Source organism: Sinocyclocheilus anshuiensis, unplaced genomic scaffold (assembly GCF_001515605.1).
Source record: "Sinocyclocheilus anshuiensis isolate Anshui unplaced genomic scaffold, SAMN03320099.WGS_v1.1 scaffold285, whole genome shotgun sequence".
In the NCBI taxonomy this organism is placed as follows: Eukaryota; Metazoa; Chordata; class Actinopteri; order Cypriniformes; family Cyprinidae; genus Sinocyclocheilus; species Sinocyclocheilus anshuiensis.
Genome location: NW_015539825.1, coordinates 164,372 through 172,203, shown reverse-complemented (window position 1 = coordinate 172,203; position 7,832 = coordinate 164,372). Strand labels below are relative to the sequence as shown.

General features: G+C 39.2%; 1 pseudogene; it reads left to right on the top strand.

The window, feature by feature from the left end:
• Positions 1 to 2,283: 2,283 nt before the first annotated feature.
• LOC107684210 (uncharacterized) lies at positions 2,284 to 4,001 on the top strand (annotated as a pseudogene).
• The last annotated feature ends 3,831 nt before the right edge of the window (positions 4,002 to 7,832 follow it).

The following is a 7,832-nucleotide window of genomic DNA, read 5'->3' as shown; positions in this document are numbered from 1 at the left end:
AGCCCTCCGTGGGCTAAACTCGGGGAAAGAAGCCCTCCGTGGGCTAAACTCGGGGACAGGAGCCCTCCGTGGGCTGGACGTGGAGTCAGGGGCCCTCTCAGGGTTAAACTCAGGAACCGCTCCATAGAGGCAACAGGAGAAGCAAGCGGCTTGGGAATGGCCTTCGTGGCCATGACAAGAGAAGCAGCCAGCTTCAGAAGAGTCTCTATGGACAAGACAAGACCAACTGGAATTATTTCTCTGGACAAGACAAGACTTAGAAGCACGGCTTCAGGGGACATGACTAGACTCTAGTCGGGGGCTGGAGCCATCGCTCGACCCTGGTCGGGGGCTTGAGTGAGCAGCGGTCGGCGGGCTTGACTGATGAACGGCCGGCAAACTTGACTGAGGATCGGCCGGCGGGCTTGAGCGAGCTGCGTCCGGCGGGCTTGACTTCCTGGCGGCCGACAGACTTGACTGATGAACGACCTGCAGACTTGACTGATGAGCGGCCGGCGGACTCGCAGTAATTGCGGTGATCCCGCAGAATTCCCACGCTTACTCCACGAAGGGGAGATCTCTGCGGGCTAGGGCGTAAAAACGAGCGGTGACTTCCAATGCCGCAGGAAGAAAAAAAAAGAAAAACTTTCATAACCGAAAAAACTAAATGAGGAAAAGGGGCACCACTTACTGTATTGGTCCGGTATTCTGTCACGGTTGCCTTCTGTGGTGAAACTAAGAACAAGGAGACGGGGGATAAACTCAAATTAACAGTCTTTAATCATCCAAGACAGGGTAAAACAAGGCAGGCAGGGACACAGGAAACACAACATCGACGTTCAATACCGGACCAACTCAGACAACACAGACAGTAACTTAAGTACATGGGGTAATTGACAAGACACACCTGGGAGCAATCAACAATCAAACACATGGGAAAACCAAATGAACATAAACTATAATGAGGACAGGAACATAACCAAATATGGACACACACGAGGGAAAACAAAACAAAACACACAGAACAGTCCTTGGGCGTGACAGTAATATAGCAGGTTTCAGGGCCACTGCTGTCCAAATGGGTGCCCTAAGCAGAATTGTATTGTTGTGCCCCCTCCCCCAAATATTTTGGAAATAATAATAATAAAAAAAACACCTACTATAGGGGTCAAAATAGAACTTTAATAAAACATAAAAGTAAATAAATAAATAAATTGTAATTAAATTGTATTATTTACTAATTACAATTGCAGCTCTACAGCAAACAAATATAAAAATAAAATAAAATTACACACATTAAATAAAACATTTAAAAACATTAAATATTATCAAAATAAACAGTAATTGAATAAAAAAATCAACCGCAGTGGCTATTTGCATTAAGTGTAAATAGCGATAGAGGCTGTTTACACTAAGTGAAAATAGCATATTTTCTTAGCGATATGTTATTTACACCAAGTGCAAATAGCTATAGATTCCATTTACACTATAATTAAAATAGCAGGATTTTCTGCTATTTATACTACTTATTGCAAATTGTGGGAATTATCTGTGCCTTAATATTGTAGTAAATTATAAAACAGTATGCAATAATAACGTTTTGAGTTTAAATTATAATTTTAATTCAAATAAAAAAATGTATGTCACCTTATTGGGACAATAAAGCCCTCCCTACAGCTACCCTAACCCTACCTGATACGTTATTTTAAACTTTTCGATTATTTCCTTCATTTTTATAAAAAAATAAATGCCTTTCCGATGCGATATGAGATTTGAAAAGGAAGAAAAAAAAGTTCGGATTCGAACTCTGGTCGATCTCGTCAAAACAACAATGGCACATGCTTTACCATCTAAGCCACTGAAGCTGTTGCTTGCCAGTAGTCTTTTGTAGTGTTGACTATCCCAGTCACACGTAAGTGGGCAGAGTTAGTGTAAATAGCTTCTGCCAACAAGGCGGGCAATTTGCACTTAGTGTAAATAGACACTCCAAAAATCAACACTGATATACGTCATCTGCTGGAGCATTCCAAATGTCACACTACTAGGCACAAAGCTTCTTTTTCTGGAGGTGAAGTCATCAATGAGCTCATCATATGATAATTAAAACATTAATTATTAACGTTAATAAAAGTTATTAACGTCAACATCCAAAAAAGTTTCACAGGATTATGGACATACCTGAAAGTGATGCACAGGCTTCATCTTGGGCTTTTTTACTTTTTCTTTTCTCTGCGCCGGAATGCTGATGTTTTTTTTTTTCTGGGCATAGATGTCAATTATGATCATTTGCAGTCAGCCGCAAACATGAGGTGAGGGCAGCACGGGCGCGGTAATGGCGCATCATGTGTAGCCTACTGACTACTGCGCTCACCGTAAAATGCATTTTTTATAATTATGTATAATATGTTCATGTTTATATTTGTATTTATCTATATGCATATGTTAATATTAATATAGAACAAAATTTCTTTTTTTTTTTTGAGCAACTGGGATGGTGCCCCCCCTGGGAGTTGGTGGCGGGGAAGTCGTGGCCTAATGGTTAGAGAGTCGGACTCGTAACCCAAAGGTTGCGGGTTCGAGTCTCGTACCGGCAGGGATTGTAGGTGGGGGGAGTGAATGTACAGCGCTCTCTCCCACCTTCAATACCACGACAGGGTTCGCAGTAAAAAAATGGCTAACCACTGCTCCGGGTGTGTGTTCACGGTGTGTGTGTTCACTGCTGTGTGTGTGCACTTTGGATGGGTTAAATGCAGAGCACTAATTCTGAGTATGGGTCACCATACTTGGCCACATGTCACGTCACTTTCACTTTATTCGGATCAATCAATTTCGGCAACTAACACCTACAAAATAGCCAAACAATCCCAATTCTCCACATGGGTGATGGACCAGATGGCCACTGGTTTTCAACACATCACCAATAGCAATGATAACATTATCAAAGCGGTTAGATCCGAAGAGCAGGCGCTTCTAATGATCAGCCATACACTGTTCAATCAGACCCGTACCATTGAATGTGACTTAGCCTGCAGATCATATGCACAAGATTTGTTCACTGCAACAAGAGAGGAAATTTTAGATCTTCGTCTTCATAAGACCCCAAGACATGTTTTGAATGATTTAATTGAAATTCTAGACCTGCATAGACGGTTCTCTTCAGAGAAAATGAAAAATGTTAGATATTCAGAACTATTGTTCACAATTATGATGTATACTGGAAATGAATGTGCTGGTTGCCTTGGGTTTTTTGCCACCTTTCCTTTAATGCACCCAGACCAAGTTTATCCAAATTCCACTACTGTACTGAGACCTTGTTTACCAGTCGCACTTGTTGTCATGAAACTCACAATTATGTTGTGTTTACATGTAACACACTACAACTTTTCTCTCCCAATGATAATAAACTCATACATTTTCAATCGTTGCATGGCCATTCAAATGCTATTCAAGTGTCTCATACACAGTGGTGCGTTATCAGTGAGATGAATTCTTTCACATATGGAGGACTGACCTGACCTGCCAATCACTCCTTTTGCTTGGAAGTGACAGAGGACTTTTCCATGGGCCAGATCAACATCCTTGGAAGGATGCCACAGGATGCAGAGGTCTCACCATGGTGGGACGACACCTTCTATGAACACAGGACACAAGCCTTGGTCGAGACGATAGACTTGGTACAGAACGTCATCCTTCAAACTGAATACCACCTCTCTCAAACACAAGTGGAGACAAACTTGGCATGAAAGACTGCACAGATTCTGTCTAGCTCATCTACTCAATCGGCCCAGACTGCATACACTTGGTGGGACTGGATTTGAGGATGTGCTATTGGAAGCACACTCATCTTCTCCTTCACGCTATTCCAATGCTGCTACTTCAGATACCTCATCGGATCAGTGAAATCGTCCACCGACGCTATCCTAACTCTCAGTCCCCTACAACTACCCACCTTACATAGACTGAACGGACACTGCCGGAACCCTCGTGAATGGCCTACGGTGCCAAAGGGGGAAAAACTGTAAGGCTGGAGTCGGACCGTCTGGACTGAGGGACAACTTTTCCATAAGAGAACAAAGGACTTTCCTGAGAATTAACATTTGAACATAACACACTAACACATTTCTAATATTGAAATCCGTTAAAGGATTTTTAGGCTGCATTAATTAGGGCAACCGGAACTGGGAACTCTTCCCATAACACCCGATGTACTTGCTACATCATTAGAAGAATGGCATCTACGCTAATATTAGTTTCTCTCTTATTCCGAGGTCACCGTAGCCACCAGATACAGTCTGTATCCAGTTCAGATGGTCACTGAAGTCACCAGGATCCAGTACATATCCAGCCCAGATGGTGGATCAGCACCTAGAGAGGACCTGTACAGCCCTGAATGTCAGCGGAGATCAGGACAACTAGATGAGTCCCAGAGACAGATCCCCAGTGAAGACCTTGTCTCCTAGACGGCCACCGGGACAAGACCACGGGAAACAGTTGAGTCCTCTGCACAATCTAACTTTGCTGCAGCCTGGAACTGAACTGCTGGTTTAATCTGGCCAGAGGAGAACTGGCCCCCCAACTGAGCCTGGTTTCTCCCAAGGTTTTTTGGTTCCTTGCCGCTGTCGCCTCTGGCTTACTTAGTTGGGGACACTTAATTTCCAGCGATATCGTCGACTTGATTGCACAGATACTATTTAAACTGAACTGAGCTGGAAGATGACATCACTGAATTAAATGATGAACTGCCTTTAACTGAAAATTGAGTGTTTACTACTATCATTTTGCATTATTGACATACTATTTTCCTAATTAATGCTGCACAGTTGCTTTGACACAATCTTTATTGTTAAAAGCGCTATATAAATAAAGGTGACTTGACTTGAACACTCTCTTGAACACTCTCCTGCATAAGTAACAGCACCATCCGAGACGCACCACGCCGAGCAGTTCACACCTCACCATTACACTCTCCCCATCACTCTCTGTTCCCCATCCTTTCTCCCTCACCCAAAACTCACTGTAAATCTATGCAATGTTAAGTGTATACAACAAGTGAATTTACATGTTTGGTATCATTTGAAATGTCTCAGTGCACCTGGTAAAATGGTCTCATTATCCCAGACATAGTACACTAAAGGTGTGCATTCCCCCAGGTCCCTCATTCAAACTACCTCCTGTATGTAAAATAAGTGCCCTCTTCTACAGGTATCAATAACCCATTCAATCACAAATTCTGATTGCCCATTTGTGACCCCTTGAATAGGGGACCAAAACCTAATTATAATTGCAGACACCACCATTTGGTAAGCCTATTGAATTATCTGGGTATTTAAGTAAAGATGGCGAAGGGTTCAAGGAGTCTGTAGACAGATCTCCCTCACGATTGCTGTGTGTAGTCTTTTTCATTGTCAGGTAAATGCTTCTATATTGGTAACACTTTATAATAACGTTCAGTTGTAAGGCATTTATAAGTGATTAGTTAATGATGAACTAATCATTTACAAAACATAACTATGTCTTCATAAATGATTAAGAGGTGATTTGTTAATATTTTTATCTATGTTTTGTAGATTGAGTTATAAATCATTTACAAGTGATTAGATGATTAACTAATCATTTACAAAACATGTACGTTCACAAATTATTAAGTAATATGCTAACGATTTACCAATTTGTCATAAGTTATCTTAAAAAATAGCATATCATGAAATAATCAAACATATCCTTAGTAAATGGTTAATAAGTTCTAGTTAATATATTATTAATCACTTATAAATAATTGAAATGTCAACATTGTACTATTATCTCACAGCGTTAAAAATACTCCATGTGTGTCAGAGAAGACATCTGTCTACACCCTCACCAGTCAGCCCTTACATTGCAGTACACACTACAAAGTATTCAAAACCTGTTTACAATTTACAAAGCTTTCTGCATACCCTAATCTAAAGTGTAAACTACTCATCAGTTGTAAATGTTTTACAAAGCTGCCGGTTACAGGTTGTGTGTGTGTACACACTGGGGTGAAAGATCTACGAATGATGAGTAAAACATTTACAACTGATGAGTAGTTTACACTTTAGAATAGGGTATGCCGTTTACACAACAGGTTTTGAATACTTTGTAGTGTGTACTGCAATGTAAAGGCTGACTGGTGAGGTTGTAGACAGATGTCTTTTCTGATATATGATTATTTATAATGCTGTGCGATAATAGTACAATGTTGACATTTCAATGATTTATAAGTGAATAATAATATATTAACTAGTAACTTAACTAGTAACTATACTGAAAACAATGATTCATTGAATTGAATACTTGTTTGCAACCACTTACCTTAAACAAATTTAGTATAATTTTTTTCAGTGTATTAACCTTTTACTAAGGATCTGTTTGATTATTTCATGATGCTACTTTTTTAAAGATGACTTACGAGATTTGTAAATCATTAGCATATTACTAAATAATCATTTGTGAATGTATAGTCATGTTTTGTAAATGATTAGTTAATCATCATCTAATCACTTATAAATTATTTATAACTTAATCTACAAAACAGATACAAATATTAACATATCACTTATTAATAATTTATGAATGCATAGTCATGTTTTGTGATACTTAATGTACAAAACATAGATAAAAATATTAACATATCACTTATTAATCATTTATGAATGCATAATGATGAACTAATCATTTACAAAACATGACTAACTAATACCTTGTAAATGAATTAACAAAACATACACAAATTGTTAGCATATCACTTATTAATTGCTTATGAATGTTTTGTAAATGATTAGTTCATCATTAACTAATCAATTATAAATGACTTACAACTGAACGTTATTATAAAGTGTTACCGATTCCGTTAAGTCCACATTACCACAAATCTACACTCAGGTTAGTAACGGACTAAAACTCAGTTTGTGGAGCATCGGGGCACGTCAACTGAAGTTTTAGCGCTCCGACTAACACATTGGCATTAGTCATGTGCAGAGGCGGACAGTAACTAAGTACATTTACTTGAAATTCAATAATAAGAAGTTAATATTGTGGTATATATTAAACACAACATTGTCTGATTTTGCTAAATTGTGTACGTGAAAATATTACCTATAAAGCCACAGAAGAACTGTTGTGCGTCTTCCTAATAAAATACAATAGGTGTTGGACTTGAAGCAGCACTGCACAGACCGTTCTGTATGTGAAATCAAAGTACAGCGAGAGCGATTAGACAGCAAAATTTTTTTTTCAATTTGTTTTGATGTCAAATAAGTCTTGCTGTTTTGCTTTTTTCAGGTTTGATTTTGTTTCTTCCTTATCACTCTGTATTTACAGGATTTCACTGTCCACTCGGTTCAAATGTGGATGAATGGCTACACATAGATGTGTGCACACACTGTCAGAACTGTGTGAGGTCACTACCATCCTGCTTTTGTTGGGGTGGGTAGGTGTGTTAAATACATTTTTTTTTTTTTACTTGTAATGGAGTAATATTTGACCAGCAGTATCTGTACTTTCACTCAAGTAATGGTGTTGAGTACTTTGTCCGCCTCTGCATATATACATATATATATATATATATATACTTACATTTACATTTAGTCATTTAGCAGACGCTTTTCTTCACACTCTTCGGTCTTCACACGAGGGCTGCCGCGACCGCTGCCGCGGTATACTAAGCTTTTTATATTCGTCTAACAAAACTCAAATTGAATTAAGCTGGACACACTTTCCTGTTTGTCACAACAAATGGCCAAGCAAAGCGCACGATACTGACAAGGTACGCGATACAGTACGAGACCAAACGCGATTTCAGCACGTCTCCACACAGTAAACAAAACAAGCGT